The sequence below is a fragment of the Nicotiana sylvestris genome, chromosome 8, assembly GCF_000393655.2.
Source record: "Nicotiana sylvestris chromosome 8, ASM39365v2, whole genome shotgun sequence".
In the NCBI taxonomy this organism is placed as follows: Eukaryota; Viridiplantae; Streptophyta; class Magnoliopsida; order Solanales; family Solanaceae; genus Nicotiana; species Nicotiana sylvestris.
This window is the reverse complement of record NC_091064.1, coordinates 108715538-108738998: the sequence shown is the minus strand read 5'-3', so window position 1 is coordinate 108738998 and position 23461 is coordinate 108715538.

Genomic DNA, 23461 nt, shown 5'->3' with positions numbered 1-23461 from the left:
CGATATAATGGAATGCCCTCAGAGACTTGATGATATTATGTACACCTACACCTATGCATGACATGACATTTATATGCACGTGCATGATATTATAAATGTTTAAGAATTTACAAAGTTTTTCAGATTTAAATATGGATTTCTTTGTTCCATATTTCATCTATGTCTTTTACGTACTGATTTTCATGCCATACATACTCAGTACATTTTTCGTACTGACGCCCTATTTCACGAAGCCTTCGTTTCATGCCCGCAGGTGCAGATAGGCAAGCTGACAGTCCCCTTTCTTAGGATCCTTAATCAGCGAGTTTTGGCGTGCTCCACTTGATCCGGAGCTGTTTTTGATTTTGGTACGATATGTTTGTATATATATGGGTATGACGTGGCTTAGTCCCATCTTTGTACAGTTATATTTCTATTAGAGGTTTGTAGGCAGTATGTCTAGTTGAATAGTATGTGGCCTTGTCGGCTTCCAATTTTGAGGTACATAGTATTCTATAGCAGCCTTGTCGACTCGCGCTACGTATGTTGCACGTATATGTACATATGCCTTTTTGGGAAGATTTCCTTCATGTATATTATTCTCATAATTTAGCAGATTTTATTAAGGTTTATATCTTAGACGCACTCTTAGGGATGTTTGAAAGGTAGGACTCAGGAATCCGTCGCGGCCCATCGGTTTGGGTCATGACAAAAGTTGTATCAAAGCAGTTCTGTCCTAGGGTTGTCTACGGACCGTGTCTAGTAGAGTCTTTGTTAGAGACTGTGTGTCCACCAGACTGTATAGAGAACCGGGTTCTCTATTTGTTTCCTCTGAAAGTATTGATGAACCAAATTGTATAGTGATCTCGTCCTATATCAGTTTGGTACAGTGCTAAGTTTGTGTGAGTCCACCAAATAATAAAGTACTTGGTCCTTTATCGGGTTCTGCAGTGAATGCTAGTAAAGCTGAATGTAAATAAGGCCGAGTATTTTTACGTGGAAAATCCCACACAAGGGGATAAAAAAACCACGACCTACACCTGTAGGCTTTTAACTTCACTAACTTGCAATCTCCCTATTACAAGCCACTTTACAATAACCCTATTGTAAAGACTTCAACTAACTTGTGATGCTCTCATCACAAGCCACTTTATAACTATCCTAGTTACAAAAAATTTGACTAACTTGTGGTATTTCCACCACAAGCCATTTTGTCATCCTACGGTTACAAAGGCTTTGACTAACTTGTGATGTTTCCACCACAAGCCACTTTGTCACAATACGGTTACAAACTCTTTTTCTTATGACTCAACCTAATCAACGATTCAAAGAAAGCTAGATAGGAGTTACAATGAAGAACAAATTACAAAGACTCTACAAACCTAAGGACTTAAGATATCTTCGATCTTGGATCAGGTCCTTGAGGTTGCAGCAGCTTTGTTCTTGAGAGAGGTTCTTGAACACTTGAGAGAATATTTTCCTTTTCTGATTTTACAAGTGTTGAACTAGAATCTTGTGCCTTGCATGAGGTTTATACTACACAAGACAATACCTTAGTGATGTCAATTCACAATGGTGATGTACAATATTAATGGAAAGTGACTGTTGCACTGAATGTTGCACTGTCTGTTGCTTTGTCTGTTGTACTGTTGTAGGCAGTCACTTTCTACAGTTGCTTTCCAGCTGTAGTTGACTTTGTACTTCTGTCAGAGAACCCTGAGGGACCAGGTCCCTGTTGTGCTCCTCTTTGTACAGTTGCAGACAGTCACTCAGTTGTGTTCCAGTTGTATAGTTGACTTGTACTTCTGTTAGAGAACCCTAAGGGATCATCAGGTCCCTCTTGTGTTCCTCTTTGTACATATGTATGGCAGTCATTTTCTGCAGTTGTGATCCAACTATATAGTTGACTTGTACTTCTATTAGGGGATCACCAAGGAATCAGGTTCCTAATTTGGTACTTGTGCACATTGCCTAGATTGTCTTGAGTTGAGCAACTTGAATCATTGTACTTTAGTTGATCAGAGAATGAGTGGGTGCTGGAAATAGTGTAGTGAAATAGTTGTGTCCAATTGACTTTGTACTACCGTGAGGAACACACAAGAGTATTAGGTCTTTGTGTGGGTTCCTACCTCCTGAAGCTGTAGCAAGTTCACATTTGACTGGAATCCACTAGTTGCAGTGAAATCTAAGTGAGTCAGGTTCTTTATTTGGTTATTGATATTATGTTTGTTAGATCATCGAAACACAAGGCAAATATATTGAAAACATATCAATTTCCCCCTTTTTGATGACAACAAACTTAGAACTGATATTCCCCCTAAGAACCAGATCACCACATTGTTCCCCCTACGAATCAGCCATATTCCTCATGAGAACCGAACCTAAGGAACTGATCGCAACTGGTTCCTCAAGACTTTTTGGCAAATCATCAAAACTCAAGGTACCATAGCTTATCAATTTCCCCCTTTTTGATGAATGACAAACCCAGAACTATTCCCCCTGAGAATCAGGTTCCTTATCTGCATTGATCATATTCGGTCCGTACCCAGTATGTTGAGAACGTTTGCCATCATCAAAACATGACATTGAATATAACTTAGATCAATTTTCCCCTTTTTGATGATGACAAACCTAAAATTATTATTCCTCTTGAGAACCAGATTCCTCACATGTTTCCTTATGGATCAGATCTATAATCAACATATTATCAGCACGTTTCCCATGCGAAGCACAGCCATCAGCAACATTCCCCCTGCGAAGTACAACCATCTTTCATGCACAACACACATATCAATTCGATTCTGTTCCTCCCCCATGTGGACACCTATATTACTTCCCCCTTTTGGCATTATCGAAAATAATAACAGAAGAAGTACCACCAAAAAGAAGTTCAGCAACATTAACTCAGGCCACTTGGGCAACAAAACATAAACAATAAAAAGAGCAACAAGTGAATGTCATTGCACAAAATAGAGTGATTGCCCATAGTGGAGTAATTATAATAAAAGCACAGTAGCTTCAACAATACATAATATGACAATTTATACAACTGAAGTACGAATGTCATCAAATATAGGGATCAAAAGAAAATTCAAGGGAATTTGGAAGGAATGAAGGACATAGATCACTGGGCAGGAAGAAAAGTAAGGGGCTAAGGCTTTGATGAGCTTGTCCATTTTTTCATTTACTCTCCTTTAATCAATGAACATCTGCTTTCTCAGTTCCTTCACTTGTTTCCTCAATCTTTCATTCTCACCCTTCAACTTAGCATTCTATTCTGCCGAGGGTCCTCGAGGACCAAGTTCTCAACCTATCTGAGTATGTTGAGCCATCAATCAGCGCGCCAAGAATCTCCCCAAGCTTCGTCTCATCAAGAACAGACTCAGTCCCATGCACATATTGCATCATAGTATCACATACAACATAGAAATATTTACTTCTTTTTCAGAAACATTGTGACTTGTAGGAACAAAGAGGTGATTCCAATCTTTAGAACTCAACAATGTCGAGAGGTTCCTCCATTTTTCAGCAATATCAGAGTCAACACTCTGCCTTACATCACCTTTTGAGACTTCAATGTCTTCTCCCTCCAAACCTAATGGCTCAACCTTTTGCTTTTGTAAGAAACTAGGTTCCTCACTTATACTACCCTTTCTATCCCTGAGCACCATGTCTCCCTCTTCTTCTTCTCAATCTATTTTACCCTTATCATCTGCTGTATCTTTCTCAACCAACTTTCTTTTCTCCATTTTTTTATTTTTTGTTATTTTTTTTAATTCTTTCTCATAAATGGAGATTTTTTTTCACTTCATTTTTCTCTTCCACAATCACCAGATCAGCAGATCACACCACTTCATCATCGATCTGCCTACTATACTCAATCCTCTTTATTGGATCGGAAGTTCGTTTAAACATAGAACTCAATGAGAAAAATATCATTATTAAAATTGACTTTATGAGAAGGACTGGAGGCTAAATTCCTAGTAGTCTTTTTCAGTTGTATTTGTTTTAACGAAAAAATAATAAAGAAAGTACCGAAGAGCGGAACGGCCATCCAGCTCCCCTAAATACAAGGGAGCGGGCACTGCTATCAGCCTGTCGTAACAACGAAAGAAAACTACACATATCGGAAAAGAAATTGACCTTATTCCTAGAACGGAATATAGACATTGGTACAAGAGGAGGCTCGAGGGACCTCGAGCGTAATATACGCTACCATCGGAGAGACTTTAGCCACATCTTAACCCATGGTTGAAGAATGAGGCGATCAAGAAAGTCCTCCCCTGGAAAAAATATCCGAAGATCTTCTCTTTCCTTTTCATTACAAACAAAGCGAAGGCGCTACTTTTAGCCCTTTCAAGAATGAAGGCCCGCACGACACTCGGCGTTAACACTCCCAAATCTGGAAATCCTAACCACAGTTTTAATGATAACGGGCTGCGAAAGCATAAAAAGATAGTGAGGCTTCCATCAATTAGATTTAGGGCGATAGGGTGCACCACAGATACGATAAGAAGCACCCCTCAATCAATAGGTCAAAGACAGAAAGATAGTACCAATGACATCTCTAATCTTTGAGAAAATCGGGGTCTTTTCCACATAATAGCGTCAACCAAAGACCGGAGCATCTTAGGAGACACTGGAGAGAAATCCCTAGTAACTTCGTCGCTCAAATATGATTTGGCAAACTCCAAAACATGACTTATAATAAATAATCTTTCAAATGGGAGACTTTTCTTTAGATATTGTTATAGTACACTGAAACTATATATTATGCTAAGTGGCTGTCACCTTCTCGTCGGCGATCACTATCGCCAAGAATGGCATAGTCGCAAAGCTTCGTCATGCCATACACCCTTTCAGTAGCTATCCACACAAGAATATGATGTTTAAGTGTGAATAGAGGCCAAGAACTAAAAAATCTGAGGGGCTGACCCTTCATAAACGTCACAACCGATGACCTATAGCCTTTATTATAATTATAGAAACTATATGGTAATTGAAAGACTACAGAACAAAGTATGAATGTCCAGGAAGTTGCAAAGTGATTTCCTAATAACCCTGCATACACGACGTCAGGATAACAGATAAGGAATCGGTAGCAGCCTTAAGATAAAAAGAGAAAACAAATTTCTTTCTTCTCAGGTACTGCAACGGCTGGGTGTGATTATATGTGCCATCCATTCTTAACCTTGCCAAAACCTTCATCCATCGTGTATAGGCTGTACCAAGGCCTGATATAAAGCCAATAGCGAATAACCTTTTCTTCCCTGCCTCCTCGACCTTCATTCCCATCCTGCAGCCAAAGTGATAGTGGTTGTAGCATCCACCGGTAATGTGTGGAAGAGGGTAAGATTTCTATGTGGATAGGACGTATCAACACCTTTTGCATCTTTTCATTTTAAAGGAAATATATTTGAATAGTATAGTGTTGGGTCCTGAGGACCAGAATGGCTGAAGATCAAAACCTAAATGTGTCAGGGGTTGATCATCGAAGCCTGGGCAATAACGATTAAGGAATTTGAGCGCTGATGTAGCTAAGAGCCACCTTCATAGTCAATTCATTAGGGTTGTCACCTTCTACCCGGAAAAGTATCCACCATTTTCTTTATCTGTTAAGCCTCACAGCTATGGGACTTCCTAAAGAAAACTGCAATCGCAGTTTACCAACCACTCACAAGACCACCGAGATCTTCGACTTAGCTCCCAAAGGTAATCCACCCGGCCCTTTCCCAACCTATACAAGGAGAGAGGAAGATAACGAAAGGGAGACAAGGTCCTAACTAAATAGAACACAAACTCCCATTCCATCTATCATATTAGTCGAGTCGATCCGATTCATTCTTATCTATAAATAAGGCAAGAGAGAACTTATGACCTCGCGGATGGAGAGGGATTCGAACCCTTGGTATTTCTATAAATACTTCAGTTTTCAAGACCAACTCTTTCAACCGCTCAGACATCCATCCCTTTCATGCTTCGCCCGCCCTATCCATTCGCGCGCTGGCAGGTAGGGGCTTATCTATGTGATTCGCTACGCTTGTATGTGCCTATCCGTTGATTCTATTGCTATCCGGTTAGCGAAACTTTTCCGGTAGTACGAATCACTATGCTTCGCCTCTTTCTATATGATAATATGCATCTTGGTTGTTACGCTCCCTGCTGGTAATAGCAAGAGAGTGAATAACTAATGATCCTCCAAACTAAAAGAGTGATTGAGTCCGACTCAAGCGAGTGAGTGGAAGGCGTGGTAAGAGAGCGAGTTCGACTCGCGAACGATCAGCAAGTGAAGGACCGATCCTTTTGCGCCAATACTGTTGCGAGATTGGTACTTGGCGGCTCACAAGCAACATATAGACTAAGGTTGTCCATCACTCCCTCGCTCTTTTTTGAAGGCCCTTTCAATTCTCTTTCTAGTATGGTTCCTCCATAAGAACACTGAACGCCCAGTTTCACAGAGTAGCTCTCTCCCCAACCCACAACATAGTGTGGAATCTGGATCCTTTCATCGAGCCCATTTCTTTTAGATAGAAGTGTGTTCTGACTCTATTGGATCAATTCATAACCTATGCCTTCTACTAGTAGACTTCTATGGAGAGACTAAGCTCTATTTCAGATATTGGACTCTCTTACTATGATTAGCTCCTACTAGTAAGAAGTTGTTCCCGAGCAAGGTTCCCTGGATCCATGTGTTCCTAGCTGGGCCTAAATGGATGAATGAAAAAGGGCACCCGGGTAGACTTCAAGAGCTCTTGCTCTGCCTATCCTCCTACTTCTTATTCTGGGGGACATAGAAAGAAACGAACTGCCTACTCTTTAAAGCCCTACCATTAGATTGAATAAAATGAAAGCTTCTTGTCTTCACTAATAAAAAACAGCAATCCCTCCCCTTCTGTTACCTACTTTTACTCATTTCTTTGGTATACCTCAATACAAGACAAGCAGGAAAGGATAAACAAAAAAAATCGGGCTATTGCCCTATCTAAGCAGCTTTCCCCTCTCCTCTATGGAAGTAATCTTTTAATCTATTTCAGTTCCTGTGTCTGTCACTATCGCTCTATTCTCTCTCAATTGCCTATCCTTTCTAGATGAGTGGGAGTCCCTTAGCAGTATCTTCCAACACTTAAGATTGACCTCCTCAAGTGCCAGATATGAATGTTTTATGAATTTCATACGGGACTACTTACTTACCTAAAGTTCACTTTTGGCTTACCAAAAAAGTTGACTGAGGGAACTGACCTAAACATAGCTCTCTCTCTCAAATACAAATGCCAAGAAAGGGATTCCTTGGATAAAGTGGAAAAATGCTAAAAAAAATCCTTTCATTTCTCTTTGAAGGCCTTTGTCCTACTTATAGTGTCAGTCCTCCAACCTATACTTGTGTTTTATTAACCAAGAACACATGCACTTTGTTGGCACTAAAAAAAAGGTTATTCAATCCACTAGTGCAACTAAAGGTGCGCAGCCTCTTCTGAACCGGAACAAGAAAGAGCTCATAATCACTGCTTGTGAACAGTTCTCCTCAACTTAAGGCGCACCTACTTTTACTAGAAGTCTAGTCTCTCTCAAGTCCAGTTTCGATCTCTAACTAACTAACTTACAACATAGGCCAGAATAGAGATATTCAGAAAACCCGATTTCCTTGACTTTTATTTCCAGATTGGAACTGGACTTAAACGTCTTTGGATCCTGCTTAGGGCCGGATTTCACTCCACTTTCACTTTCATATCAGGAACGTCGACTTGCACTTGCAATATAGAATTTGACTTTCCGGAATCCTTTCTCCTAGGTTATATTCACATAGGCCACTCATAAGAATAAGACGTTCAACTCCCTAAAACACGTGTAATTGAGAGAGTCATCATATCAGTGCCTTGGGGAAATGCCTACATTCAGAAGAAGATTACCGAATGAGTTTCAAACCTGTCCTCTCCGCTTCATAAGATATTTAGGGAAAGGGGCCTTGTCGGCCACCGCTTGCTGATGACGGAATGCATCATCAATTAACGGGTCCTCGCCTTGGACTTAGTTGGAAAGGTAGGTGTTCGGCATGTCCCTTGCTTGCGAATTTTTTAGTAGGGCGGAGGTGCCATTCCTCACGTTTACCGTTTTCCAAGACTTCACTCTTTCAACACTTGTATACTTTCTAAAGAGTCAGGCATGCCCTTGTCCCTGTCTCCAAGTGTGTGATCCACCGATTCACTGAGTGACTTTTTCTTACCGCTGCGCTTACGTCCCTATCTCTTAAAGCCCTATCAGACTTCCCTTGCCGATTTAAGAAACCCTTATATGGCTTCAAACAAGCAAGAAAGGCCTTTTCTATATTATTAGTCAAGCTCGCTAGCTGCAATCAAAAAACAGCGCTAACGAGCAAGGAAACGGATGCGCTAAGGCGCAACTTCGCGCAGCTACTGCGCCCTTGCTTCTTGCTTTCGAGCCGGAGCTTTCTGGGTAGAGAAGTGGTACGTGAAGGTTAAATAAGACTTGTGTTAAGCAAGCAGAGTAGTCAAGCCAAAGAGGAAAAAAATCAAGAAGTTATTTTCGTTCGATCGACGGAATCAATCGTACTTTCACTGCTGTGGACCGGCTTTCATAAAGCACCTTTGGGCAGTAGAAACTATTGGGATCCAATTTCGAGATCAATTAGACAATGAAACTCTTTAAGCAATTATCTTATCTATGTCATTTCTCTTGACGCGATACAAAAGACGACTTTCGAGAGTCACTTAGCCCCTTGGCCTCTTCTCTCAAAAAAGACGCTGTGTGGGCAAGTCGATCAAAGTCAGAGCAGGGAGGGAATGTTTATTTACAGTTGTTGTAGTACGACTTTTCATTTCATGTTCGGTCTTTCAATAAGTAGTCAGCTGCGGGCGTAGTCAGACTTAACATTGATTGAAGCAGCTATTGGAGAGAAGGCACCAGTCAAACCTGTAATCACCGGGTAGTATGCAGCGGCTGTTTTCAATCATACAATGTGTACTCTTATTCTGACTTTTAGCGGTAGTCAGTTGACCTCGTTCTCCTCTTTGAATTGCCCTATTGAGTAAGTGTCGGTGTTTGCAAAAAATGTCGAGCCGACAGGGTCAGGTACTAGTAGTGATAATAGCAAAGGGGGGCTGGACACTAGTTGTGCGAGTGGAATGACCCAACTGGACCTAGTCAGCCCGAACCGTTTTGCGGTTCTAGAGGACCCTGAACAAGAAGAGGCAAAGATGCCAGATCTGGACACTGCTGAACCGGAAGAGATTGCTCAGGATGAGTGTTTGGGTAACAAAGCCGAGGAGGGTGTAGTCAAGGAGAGAACTCCCGAGGAGAGTGATTTGGCTCATAGAAGCGAGGATCTGGAAGAGAGGGTCAACTATGGCAGTGACTGAGGGGGACTTGTTCTGTGATAAACAAATGACTTCAAACAAGAACCTCAGGGCATCCAAAAGAGGTGAACCTGAGAAGAGCAGTAAGAGTAAGCGTTCAAGTACTGGTGCTATGACCAACAAGGTGGAAGATCCTCCCCTGGTTCGAATCACCCTGAATGAAGAGTGGGCGAACAAGATGCAAAACATATCATAAATGTTGAATTCTAAGAAAGAGGGGGGAGGGGGAAAGTAAAGGCCAAAGAACAAAAGACAAATAAGGGCTGCACAAGACGAAAAACCAGAGGTAGCGCTAAGGTGCGAGGGGAATGTAAAAACAACAATAGTTCCACATGAAGGTCCTTATATGGAATGTCAAAAAGATCGGTAAAGTCGAGAAGCAGAGAGAGGCCAAAGATTATATAAGAGCACAAGAGGCAGATTTGATTGGCTTGGTGGAAACCAAAGTGAGGAGTGGAAAGGCAGCCAGAATTACCAGATGCTTGGGAAAGAAGTAAAGTAAATCCATTACTGTGGAGAATGAGTAAATAAGTTTGACGAGTGTAAGGGCTAGTAAGACCTACCCGCTTTATTGAGCATTTTCATTCACTGAAGCAACTTGAACAAAATAAAAGTAAAAGAAAGAAATTCTTTGACTTCGAAAAGGAGGTCAATTAAATGAGTACTAACTCTCTTCTATTACTTTGTTGTACCGGGTTAATAAGAGCTGGCCCTCTTTATTCACTACAGTTCTGGAACAGAACAATCTTGTGTCATAAGAAAAGCTATTATCCAAATCGAATTTCTTTCTTTTTTCTTGATTGGCTTCATCCCGAACGTCCCATTACTAATGGGGAAACCTGTTCGGAAAGGGATATTTATTAAATAATAAAAGCGGCATTATCCCTAAACTTTAAGAACACACAAAGAAATCATGCAACACAACTTATTAACATCATCTACAGGAACCATCCCTTCTTCAATGTCTATTGATACTAGCTTCTTAAATGTAAAATCACTAGGATCCCCTTTATTTTACCATGTATATTGAGGTCTCAAAGCAGATATTGCTATTAGTCCTAGCTCATTGATAAAGTTCTTCAAATCCCTTGCTCCAGGTTTTGACTGGTTCGAAAGGACCAGGAAGCAGATGTCTATTCAATAGAAGAAGTTGTTCGACCTTTCTTTGATTTAGTTTGAACCACCCGAAACAAAAGGAAAATCAGGCTAGGAGATGACTCGTAATCAATCCGGTTGTTGAACCCTGGACCCACCCGACCCGTATATTTCATAAGATGTGTTTCATTAGGGAGGATGAACTAGACTTTTTTCATCGCCCCACCCAAGGCAGATCGAACAAAAGATCTTCCCACTAATGCTTTCATTCTCCCGGCTATGATACTGGTAAAGAGCCCTCTTCCTTCTCTCCGACACGGTTGTTGAGACACACTAAGTAGTCATGGGAAAGATAAATGTCATCTGTGTGAAGGATATTGAGATAGCTTCTTCCTTCTCTGTGCGTGGGTTAGCCCTTGATCGGATAATTATTCTTATTTAAAAGTCAAAAAATAGAGTTCTTTTCACTTTAACAACTGTGTTTTTTCTAACAACTCGAAAGGCGATTCCCCCTACTATCTACAACTCCAGACGCGACAAGAGTGCTTATTCCCCAAAAAAAAGATTCATTCCCCTTCTCTTCCCGACGATCGGTAATTCTTTCTAACAGCTCCATCTGCCCATCTGAGAACGACGCCCTTCTTGCAAAAGCTCTTCTTACGCTAACCCTGTTCGTGGGATCTTTTATCCTTTCCTTCTTCCTAGGACAGTAAGAATGGAATTGCCTGAATGATATCAGTCAGAGCGCATTCCCTCACAGCTTCTTTTCTTCTCAAGCACTTGCTATTTCATCTTCTCTTAGATAGGCTATCTTCCGATTCAATGCCATCAAAATGTACTTAGCATGCCTACTTTTCCTTATTAGTTCAAATAGCCCTAGCTAGATTCTCAAGCTCTGATAAACCCGCAACAAGAACAGCCTTTATTTTATGCCGTGCCGAAAGGACTAAGAGCTCTTATTCCGCAGTCTTTAGCACATAGCAGTCGACGCAGTACTGATTCCTGGCGGTTCCGCTAATCTTCCTATAAATTCCATTCCTAAAAAACCCGGCAATCGTAGACTGCTTTGGTTTATCTAGTCTTGATAAATGAAAGGCACCCGCTCTTATTCCACACAGTAAAAGAAAAAGGCCGTCTTCTCAAAGTCCGTACCTGTACCGAAGAGACCAGACCTTGGGAAGGCATCACCTATGCTAGAAGGCTTAACAGTCCTCCTTATTAGCAGCCCAGATCTGTTTTGTGCTCGGCTTGATGCTATCTCAGATGTCCATTCAAAAAGAGCTATTGGGGGCAGCCCTACTAATTCGTATTCGTCTTTTAAGACAGGAGCTCCTAGGCAAACTCGGAAAAGAAGGAGTGGCTCCCGTCCCTAAACAAAGCACCAGTCAGCTTTTGCCTTCCTTCTAACATAAAATATACGGAGAGAGGAATCGGCATAATAAAGTAGGAAAATTTACTGAAGAAGTGCGGGAAATATTCTTAAAAGAGCTTCTTCGAAATTTCGTTATCTTTTTTAAGATAGAAAGCCGAATCACTAACAAAGGAATTTTCTTTCGGGATGTTGACAACGTCAAAACAAAAAGAGAAGTTTTTAGTGAATCGTCATTTTCTCACGATTGGGTGGGTGTGAAGTGTACTGAGGTTAAGGTACAATACCGAGCTCGAGATGTTAGAAGGTGCAAAATCAATGGGTGCAGGAGCTGCTATTGAATCCGGTCTTAGATGGTTGGAAGACAGAAGCAATAGCATGATAGGAATAGCAGGTTTAATAGAGATGACATCACAATAGGATGAAGACGAGACTTCTTATCTGCTTTCACGTGGAAATGGGATAATGTAAAAATGCCTTTGAAAGGCAACTAGTGAGAGGGATTACTTGCTAACGTATCCCTAAGGGCATATCGTCTAAGTCCAGGAGTTAGTGCATTGGATTCCTGGGCAACTGCATCTAGTAGAGTTGACTTAACACCAAGCAAATCTCCTTTCTAGTCTAGGACTTATAGCTTTGGAAATTAAATTAGTCCTGCAACTCCCCTAGCTGCACATGAATGCACAGAGAAGGCCCTCGCTCGGTTTCTTTGACATCGACTCGGTTGCTAGGAAGAATGCGGGCTTAGAGCCAATAGAACTAGTGTTCCTTCGTCACCCTCTAGCGTACCGAACTTGTGAAAAGCATGATTTAAGATATGCACGGACAAAAGTAGCTACTTAGGTTGCATATATAAGAATAGGAATCGAATCCATAGCTATTGATATTGAATCTGTTGTTCTCACCTTAAAAGCTAGGTAAGCCAAGGGGGGACTTTGAACTGTTAAGAGGTTCCTAGAGCTTTCATCAATATGAAAGAGAAAGATTCTGGGTTGTACCTGTACAACTAGGGATTGGGGGATGTTGAATAGTAAACTAAACGAAGATGACGCTGTCCAATTGGCCGAACGAAAGATCGACATGAGAAGCCGATGTTCTTGGTACAGAATCCCATGCAGATTTCTTAACTGTTTTGTTAGGCATTGGCATGAGCAAGAAAGCAGACAAGAGGAAATCAGAAGAACGGCGATTCGAATCGCCTATTTTTTCCCCTTCTTGTTTGCAAGAAAAAAAAGTAACTGAACTAAACAGTAAACAGGAGGCATAGTAGCAGAAATAGAAAGATGCCCATCCCATTGTATTTGGATTTGGAAAGAAAGAAGAAGATAGGCTCTTTATTCTTTTATAGAATCTTTTCTTAAAGTTAAGTTAATCTGAAAATAGAAAATTGCGTATAGTATATAAGAAAGGTATCCGCTCTGGCTTTTTAGGAAGAACACTGTTTTCAAGATCCGATCTTAGTGAGAGAGTTGGGATTGAGCTTTCACTAATACTAATACAAGAATTTTTAGTAAAGGGAGGAAAGATCTAGGTCTCGTATAGAAGAAGGAGTTTTTTCGCTTTTCGACAGGAGATGATACAGAAGCTCTCTTGGTCTTCTATCCGTATCCGCTGCTCTTAGCCTTGTTAGAGTCCAATGTTAGAAGGAAAAATTCAATAGGCATACCAATATCCGTTTTCTTAGATAGATAAGAGATCAGCTAAAGTAATGGTCATACCCCTCCTCCCCCTCCGTTTGAGGAAGATATCTCAGGTATTCGCCTACGAGGTCTTCACATAATAGGTTGAAAAAATCCTTATTAGTAAGAATACTTGGACAAATCCCCGGTCTTATAGAAGTAGCTAGCAAGTCTAGGCACCTGATGCATGTGAGGGTAAAAGAAGGAAGTCTCTTTGGCACGTATGAGTAGCTGTCACAAATCGAAGTTTCAAAAGCCAAAAGAGAGATTTTCTGACAAGAAAAAAGTTGGTTGAGACACGGGATGATAGGGCGGCCAACCGACTTTCGGTACTTTCTGCCAACTCGATTTCAATACTAAGTAAGCTTCTCATCGCATAAGTAAGAAAGTTCAGCTACAGAGGGTAAAGAGAGGGGCAGACGAGAGTTTTAATAATTCTCTTCCTTCCATACAGGTCTGCGAGCATCCCATCTTTTTCTTACTTGAATAAAGAAATACAGAACCTCTCTTTTCGGCCATAGCCAGCAGTTCGCTTTCCACTTCCGAATACCAAAGAGTGATTGAGAGAAGAGCAGTACATAGGACTAAAAAAGATGGTTCCTTCCTCTCTTCACTCTCCGAATTTCGATCCTCACCTTTCTGGTGCTAAAGGCCTACCCTTCCACTTTACAGGAAGTTCTAAAGGAAGAAGTCGAAAAGGAAAAGAAAGTCACCTTTCCTGCCAACCTCCTGGCTTTATTCTTATACTGATCGAGCTGCACTATTTTCTATTCTAATAGATTCCACTTTGCTTGCTTGCACGACTTCCTCTTTGCTTAAAAAAAAGGGGGGCAAGTCAAGTAAGTAAGCAGTGATCTAAACCAAAGCACAAGCTTTGAAATAGAAAGAAAGATAGAAGGAAAGCAAGAAAGAACTATCTGACTTTGCTATCTTTCTTTGAGCTCCTAGGAAAGATATCCTACTCCCAAAGAAAGGAAGCTTAAGAATAGTCATTAAGAGAGGTGACGGTGACCCTCTTTTGCTTTTTCAAGCTATGAATGTAGAGATCAGGTTGAAGAGTGAAAGGGACGAAGTGGTATGAAGTTGCTTGAACCTAGCGCTCGGGAGGTTGTGCTCGACCGAAAGGGTAAGGGCAAGAATACTTGGATGGACGTAGTTCAGGATCGTTTAGTAGTGATAGAGTTTTAGTTTTAAAAGATGTTCTCTATGTACCTTCTATTAGAATGAATTTGATTTCGGTTTCGAAAATAATGGATGCTGGTTATAATGTTTATTTTGCTAATAACTCTGTTGTTATTAAGTTTAATAAACATTTTATCTACACTGCTGCTAGAGTACATGACCTTTTTATTCTTGATATATCTCCTCATGTTCTACAACAACCAAAAGAACTAAATAACATTAATCTACCACATAAAAGAAATATTTCTGAATTGAGTCAAACTTATTTGTGGCACTTACGTCTAGGCCATATAAATCTAAATAGGATTTCGAGATTGGTCTCAGATGGACCTTTGAGTTCATTGAAAGTGGAGTCCCTACCAACATGCGAATCCTGTTTAGAAGGCAAAATGATCAAGAGACATTTCCCCTCAAAAGGAAATAGAGCCAGTGATAAGCTAGAATTAATTCACTCTAATTTAAGTGGTCCTATGAATATACAAGCAAGAGGTGGTTTTGAATATTTTGTGACTTTCACATATGATTACTCAAAATATGGATATATTTATCTGTTGCGACGTAAGTCTGAATGCTTTGAGAAATTCAAAGAATTTAAGACGGAAACGGAGAAACGACATGATAAATATATCAAAACAGTACGATCTGATCGTGGTGGTGAATACCTTTCTGCGGAATTCATAACATACTTATCAGATAATGGAATTACATCTCAATTATCTGCCCTAGGAACACCACAACAAAATGGTGTGGCAGAAAGAAGAAATAGAACCCTTATGGAAATGGTTAGATCAATGTTAAGTTATTCCAATTTGCCTTCTTCTTTTTGGGGATATGCTCTAGAAACAGCAAACTACATTCTAAATTTGGTTCCTTCAAAGTCAGTACCTTCAACTCCAGTAGAATTGTGGACTGGGTGCAAGCCAAGTTTATGGCATATTCGGGTTTGGGGTTGTCCAGTACATGTGCTGAAAGGTAAATCAGATAAATTGGAATCAAGGACAGAAATTTGCATTTTTATTGGATATCCAAAAGGAACAAAAGGCGGTTTGTTTTATTGCCCCAAAGAAAAGAAGGTTATTGTTACGACAAATGCCAGATTTTTAGAAGAGGACTATCTAACGAACCATATTCCTAGAAGTAAACTAGTTTTACAGGAATTAAATAATGGAGTAACTAAAGACTCATCTATGGAACGTATCCCGGAAGCCAATATTGACATACCACTACATTATCGTAGTAGGAGAAATGTCAATAGGCAGAAGATTTCACAAGAGCAATTGCCTGACATCTCACTACCCCAAAGTAGTGGGAGTAATGTTGAGCAACCTCAGAATGTTGAGCAACTTTAGATTCTTGAACAACCTGAAATTGTTATGCAACCTACACTCCAGGAAGAAGTTAATGATATCCCAGCACCGCAAGGTGTGGAGGATAATATTGAGGCTTCAGTTCCAGGAAATGATAATCTGATTCAACAACAAAATCAGCCTCCACCTGTAGTGACTAGTCGCAGTGAGAGAATTATTAGAAAACCTCTCCGGTTTGCGCTCTTGGGAGAATCTTATGATAGAATCCCTGAAGAGCCTAATACAGAACCTATTAATTACGACGAAGCACTACATGATGCAGATGCTGATAAATGGGTTGATGCTATGAAATCTGAAATGGAGTCCATGTACTCCAATCAAGTCTTGGATCTTGTAGAACCACCTACTGGAGTCAAACTCATAGGTTGTAGATAAATCTATAAGAAAAAGAGAGGAGTGGATGGAAAAGTGCAAACTTTTAAAGCTAGGGTTGTTGCAAAAGGGTTTACTCAAAAAGAAGGGATCGATTATGAGGAAACTTTTTCGCCGGTAGCCATGCTTAAATCCATTAGGATTCTCTTATCCATTGCTGCTCATTACGATTATGAGATCTGGCAAATGGATGTCAAGACCGCTTTTCTAAATAGAAGTCTTGATGAGTGCATTTATATGGCACAACCAGTTGGTTTCATAAAAAGTGGCAATGAGCACATGTTGTGTAAATTAAAGAAATCCATTTATGGATTGAAACAAGCTTCTAGGGCATGGAACACTTGTTTTGACGCATCGATTAAGACCTTCAGTTTTGATCAATGTGAAAATGAGTCTTGTGTCTATAAGAAGTGGAATGGAGATAAAGTTATATTTTTGGTTTTGTACGTAGATGATATTTTGCTCATAGGAAATAATGTGAGCGTGTTGAATTCAGTAAAGGAATGGTTATCCTCACATTTCGATATGAAAGACTTGGGACAGGCAGCACATATCCTTGGGATCAAGCTTTTGCGAGATCGCAAGCAAAGGATATTAGGCTTGTCCCAAGCACTTTATATTGATACTATTCTCACCAGGTTTAGCATGCAAGATTCCAAGAAAGGGTTTCTCCCCTTTAGACATGGAATCTCTCTGTTAAAAGATCAGTCCCCAAAAACGACTGATGAGATAGAAAAGATGAAGGCGGTCCCTTATGCTTTTGCTGTAGGGAGTCTTATGTATGACATGCTATGTATTAGACCTGATATCTGCTTTGTTGTTGGCATGGTTAGTAGATTTCAGTCTAACCCTGGTCGAGAACACTGGAGTGTTGTTAAGCATATAATCAAGTACTTGAAGAGGACTAGGGATTATATGTTGGTGTATCACTCAGGTGATCTTGCACCCATTGCCTATACTGATTCAGATTTTCCAGTCAGATAAAGACTCTAGAAAATCTACCTCAGGATAAGTTTTTACCTTAGGAGGTGGAGCCATAAGTTGGAGGAGCATCAAGCAATCATGTGTTGCTGATTCCACCATGGAAGCCGAATATGTGGCTGCATCTGAGGCAGTTAAAGAGGCTGTTTGGCTCAGGAACTTTCTGAAAGAGCTTAATGTGGTTCCTTCAGTTCAAGAACCAATTGTACTTTATTGTGACAATAGTGGTGCAGTTGCAAACTCGAAGGAACCAAGAAGCCATAAAAGGAGTAAGCATATTGAGCGTAAATATCACTTAATTCGGGATATAACTCAGAGAGGTGATGCAAGAGTGTTGAAGATTACGTCAGAGGACAATTTGGTAGACCCGTTTACAAAGAGCTTGACACAGAAGATTTTTGACAAGCATGTAGAAGAAATGGGTGTTAGAGTAGTAGACGCATGGCTATGAGTCTAAGTGGGAGATTGTTGGGATATACTATTATCCATGCGGTTTAGACATAGTATTATATTTTATTCTTTATGGAACAATTATTTATTTAATTTATTCAATTCAATAAAGTACTATTTTAAATAGATCATTTATTACATGTGTGTCCTTTTAATTATATAGTAGACAATTTAGTGTATGGAGTCTTAGCTCATGCACAGAAGATTAAATTGTTGGTTTTCATAATTAATAAACTATGTTCACAATCAAAGATATTGTTGGACAAAATATCTTGATGATTGTAGCACAAGATTATAGTATAATTTGTCTTGATTATGGGAGTAGTTTTACTCCAACTTCTTGTGCTAGTATACTCAGTGTATATTGAACAAACCAAGTAGAGAAAAGATGTTTTTGTACTGAATATATAAAATATTTTCTCTAATTCATTAAATGAGCTTATACTCCTAATCTTCATATAATTATTATGATCAATGTAATTTGTTTATTGTTTAGATTTATCAAAAGGTACGACTCTATTTAGAGTTAGTGTATGCCTAATAGATTGGACAATAACGAATAATATTTGTGAATAATAATTAGTTGATAGAATCCATGACTCGTTTTGAGTTTGATGATACCCCTTTATGTAAGCTTATAATTTTTCATTAGAAAACCCGGCCGGTGGATTTTGTATCTGTCACATGAAATATTTTAAGCGAAATTGTAAAGGATTTAATTAGTTGATTAAATTAAATTTTCAGTGATTTAATTTAATTAACTGGTATTTGAGATCTTAACATGGGGAGTTAAAATAAGTGTTATTGAATTTTCGAAATTCATATTGAGGAGGTCAATTGCATTCTTTTAGTGGAATAAATTGCAGTTTGTTATAGTAAGAATTAATTCATGCTAATTTCGAATTAATACTATAATTGGTAGCCTCTTATTATTTATGTGGTCTCTGCTATACTTAGTAAAAACCTGGACAAGACCTGGGTAAAAAGTGAATTGGGAGAAAAGTCATCTAATAGAGTTGGAGTAGGATTCTACTTGGAGAAGGAGAATCCTACACGTTTTTGGAGGAGGATTTTCGTCCAAAAATAAGTCTATTAAAGGAAGACTAGTTTCACCTATTAACTTACCTTTCAGTTGGATTGCTCTTGCCCACCCAATAGCAAAATCGTCCAAAGGTTTTATTAGGCAAATAGCAGAAGACTGCAGCCCTGGATTCTTGCTGCTTGGAAGGTTTGTGCAACTACTTTAAGAGGTTAGTGCTTCTAATCTCGTTATTATTGCGTTGTCTAGTTCACATGTATTTGATGTCTGATTAGTATGCTTGCTTCCGCTGCACATGTTTTAGCAGCTTGTCACTGTGTTATGGGATTTCAGAAGGTCAGACTGAAATCTAAATGGTGGCAACATATGTGAATTCGGCGTGTAGTGGCCAAAGAAGACCTGGGAATTGGGTATCTGTCATCAAGTTTTTCGGACAAAGATAATGTTGTGATTGTTTTACTTAACATTTCTGCCCAAAAAATTACCATATAGGAGTTTAAAGTAAGATTAGCAACATCCCATATACAAAGTTGCAAATTTTCTCTCTTCATCACCACTGTTGCTAAAAATTGGCGGACATCTCACACATCGCAGCAGCCACTCTCCGTCCACATATTTCACAAAAAGAAATCGTAGATCAGTAAATTTTTAGTATTTACGCAATTAATATATACTTCTTCTTATGTTTCTCTAATGTATAGTTCGTCTTTTCCTTTTCGTAAACCCACAACACCATTAACAGCAAGGTTACAGAATCTACTTATTATGATGTATGAGTAGTTTGAGCAAATGAAAACTACTAAGTAATACATTAATCTCAACAGAATTGATGTCACTTGAACACAATTTATATGAGTGTCGGATTATTTATGAGTTTGGTATAATATCCACGAGGACCAATGAATTAGTGCCACATATTTAATTAAAATCCAACATATGCCATGTCATATTTCCGTTAAAAGGAGGGGCATTTTTAAGCTGAAAATAAATGTTAAAGGCAATTTTGGTCCAATAGGTGGAAGGAGGGCAAGTTTGAACCATTTCCAATACGTTAAGAGCATTTTTGATCATTTTCCGTTGTTTTTGTTTAACTAAAAAATAGTTTTTGTGGTCAAAGCAAATAAAAGAATAATTGAGGTTTCTAATAACCAATTTTATTTCATTTTTCCTAATATAGATGAATTACAAATAATGAAAATAAAATATTGAGAGAATAAGGGAAAAGAAATCTCATTGATAACCGCAGCTTCCTTCTAAAAGGAGAAAATAAGATCTTTAAGTAGTCGAGAAAATATAAACGATCTATAGTATAATTTCAGGAATTTCTTGATGATCGTATAAGATATGGTAAAGGGGATTTATACAAGGGTACAATATGTAACTGTCCGACCCTATTTATCCTGCATGTTACTAATATTTATTACATTGATTACCCGTTACATGGGTAATTTGTAATAGTTTGGTAATAACAGCCAATTGCGCAAAATCAGCTATTATGCTGATTTCTTTATATATTTGCAACTATTAATGTACCTTTCTTCTTCTTTGTCTTTAATTATCCATCTCACATCTCTTCTTTTTTTTCCAACTATCAGGTATGATATCTTTGTAGACGATCTCGTGGGTGTTTTACTCATGCCTTCTCTAATCTTCACTCTCCTTTATCGTTTCGACTCTTATGTCACCTGTCAACATATTATAAATTTACATGGCGAGCCTATTTTTTCACCAATACAGATAGTCCCCCACCTTTTGAATATTCTGAACTGAATATTCGGGAAATAGAGAGTTTATTTATGGCGGGAATGTCTTGCCGCCTCTTCCCGATATCACTATGATTTTCTTCATATGTCTCTTCCATTTAATGCTCGAGGCACGTGTCTTATCGTGATTGGCTCTGTAGTTTGCGACGGCTTTTTAGGGTTTCTACGACTGTGTAGTTCGACGTGATGGTTCAATGATGAAAGTTCATGATGGTGTTTTTTCCTTATAAATGCCACATCATGCGTCTTCCAAAACTTATTCTACTCTCTTTCGTTTTATTGAATCCTCTTTGCAACTTTCTCTTTCTCTTCATGCTTCTGTCTATACTAAACAATGACTTCCCAATCTTCAACCCTTCCTCATCCTCTGATCCTCATCATGCTATTATAGTAGACGAACTCCCTTCTTCTATGGCTCCGATTAGAAGTAGGAACAGAGGTGGTAGAACTCGTAGTCTAGGTTCCATATCTAGTCGGAAAACTTCTTTTTCTAAGAAGAATTCTTCAAATCCTTCTTCTTTTTCTAAGGCCAAATCCATAACTACTCCTAGATCTTATTTGAAAGTTAGCGATCAAAACAAACCAATTCCTGAACCTTTAATTTCAGAGATTGTTCCTCAAAAATTTTCTTTCATCTTTGATTGTGAGGTATGGAGTAAAGAAATTTCCTCCATAGCAGCACTTAACCCTACTGACCGTTATCCTTCTATTATCAAATCTGGTCTTCCTCCCCTTGTATGTAGAGAATGCCACTGGAAACTTGATTTTCCAATCACAACCCATAGTGCTGATGACCAAATAACCACCTACCATGAAGATTATTCATTTATCTACTTTTATCCTTTCACCTTAGGATTCAAGCCTCCAATTGACCCAGTGTGTAGCAACTCCCTAGGGGGATGCCACTTATAAACACTAATATAATACATATAAATTTAAACATTCTTTTAATAAAATAAACTTGCAAAAAGAGAAAAAGAAAATATGCCCAACTTCAACATACAATATCTCAACTTAGAAAAATCTCATAAAAATCTCTTTAAAATTTCAAGATATAACAATAAAAAAATGACAACATCTATTTAAGTTAAATTATTACTTTAAAATTTACCAAATACCTAGTAGAAGAATATCTTTTTCATACACTATTCAAAACACAAACTAAGCATAAAGTTCAACTCTCAATCAAATAACAGCTAGTTAAATCTTCAAAAACAATCTCCCAAGTTCAATTCAAGTACAAAATTTAATAAATTACAAGACCTGGTCATAAACACCCACAAAATAGTCAAATCATTCATCAAGATTAAGTTACCAAAATAATAGTGTCATGACCCAATAATCATTCAAGAGTGCATATCTAAATTGTCACAACCCTAGTTCTCTCTTTGTGAACCATCATGACATCACCTAGTCTCTACGACTAGGTAAGCCTAACAATTCGGAATATAACAATAATTGCGGAAGAGATAATCAAAAACCGGAATAATGAACTAAAACAGTGTTTAAAATGTCGTTCGGCATACACAATAACAACTCTCGGAACTAATAAAATTTCCCAAAACCCGGAATCTCATGATCACAAGCCTTTGAATGTCTACAAGCATCTAACTCCAGAATATCTAATAAAGAAACGAAGTACAGAAGGGCTAATACAAAAGAGAGAGTAGAAAGGGACTCTTCGGTCTACGGACACGATAGATATACCTCGGAGTCTCTATGAACGCCTCGTCTCAAGCGTGATAAGTCTGAGTGGAGGTACCTGGATCTGCACATGGAAAACATGCACAGAAAGGGCGTGAGTACACCACAGCAGTACTCAGTAAGTGCCAAGCCTAACCTCAGTCGGGTAGTGACGAGGAAGGTTAGGGCCCTACTGAGATTAAATGAAAAATAAGGTATGACTGTATAAGATAAAGCAGTACAGTTGAAAGATAGCAATAAGAATTAATACAGGATAATAAGGATAACAACAACTGAAACATAGGCAAAAACAATCACAAGGGATACCACTCTTCACAAAGATAATAATCGGGGATCTCTCAGTATCCCGAGGAACTCTTATTACCCTCAATATATACCAGCGATCTCTTGGTATCCCAAGGATCTCTTGGTATCCTCAATATATGCTAGGGATCTCTTGGTATCCCGAGGATCTCTTGGTTTCCTCAATATACAGGCTGGGGATCTCTCGGTATCCCACACCTCAGCTCAAATCATAAATACGTCCAAGGGATCTCCCGGGATGCCGTCCCGTAGTCCCAAAGTGAAACATGCAACAATAACACAAGGAATACTCAATTTCGTACCAAAGTAAAACAGGTAATTCTAATCTAACATGCTTCACATAATACAAATAAGGCAGTTTAAGCAATAAAGCAATTACGTCAATTGAACATGCTTCTCTAAGCTAACAATAGGCTAAAATTTCAAGTAGAATAAGCAGGAAAGGAAAACACAATTAAAGCTACTTTAGTGAAAACAGAATTTTCAACAATTAGCACAAGTACGCACTCGTCACATCACATACAAGGCATTTCAATTACCACAATACCAAATCCTAAGGGGAATGTCCCCCACACAAGGTTAGGTAAGCCACTTACCTCGAACCAACTCAAAATCAATCCGAAACCACGCTCTTGCCATGAGTACTCGACTCCAAATGGCCCAAATCTATTCAATTCAATTGCATAATGTAAATAACACTTCAAGTAACTGATTCTACTAATAAATTCTAAGCTAATACGCGAAATTAGGTAAAATGACCACCGGGCCCACGTCTCGAAATCGGGTAAAATTTATATTTTCAGAATC